Here is a 733-nt window from a genome sequence, read left to right as displayed (position 1 = left end):
ATTAGCTGGGCATTTTGGCAAGGGCCTATAGTCCCAGCTACTCAGGAGCCTGAGGCAGGAGGATTGCTTGAACCCAGGAGTTTGAGGTTACCGTGACCTAGGCTGCTGCCATGGCCCTCTAACCTGGGCAAGAGTAGGACTCTGTCTCAAAAAAAAAGGAAGAAAGAATGTTCAATGCATTTTTTTTAAATTAGATGAATATATATATACATGTATATATGTTTATTTTTCTCCATAGACATTTGGGTTGCTTTTGGTTTTATATTTATTTATTTATTTATTTAGAGACAGAGTCTTACTCTGTTGCCCCCAGTAGAGTGCTGTGATGTCACAGCTCACAGCAACCTCCAGCTCTTGCGCTTAGGCGACTCTCTTGCCTCAGCCTCCTGAGTAGCTAGGACTACAGGCGCCTGCCACAATGCCTGGCTATTTTTTGTTGCAGTTTGGCTGGGGGTGGGTTTGAACCCACCACCCTCAGTATATGGGGCAGGTGCCTACTCACTGAGACATAGGCACCCCCCCAATGAATTAATATCTTAATTATAATTTTAGATGGCCCAGGACGGGTTTGAACCCCAGACCCTTGGTGTATGAGATTGGCGTCCTAACCACTGGGCTATGGGTGCTAAGCCCTTGTTTTTATTTTATTTTATTTTATTTTTTAGTTTTGAGACAGAGCCTCAAGCTGTCCCCCTGGGTAGAGTGCCCATGACATCACAGCTCACAGCAACCT

Source organism: Otolemur garnettii, unplaced genomic scaffold (assembly GCF_000181295.1).
Source record: "Otolemur garnettii isolate 467f Iridium unplaced genomic scaffold, OtoGar3 scaffold00156, whole genome shotgun sequence".
Taxonomy (NCBI): Eukaryota; Metazoa; Chordata; class Mammalia; order Primates; family Galagidae; genus Otolemur; species Otolemur garnettii.
This window is presented reverse-complemented; position numbering follows the sequence as displayed.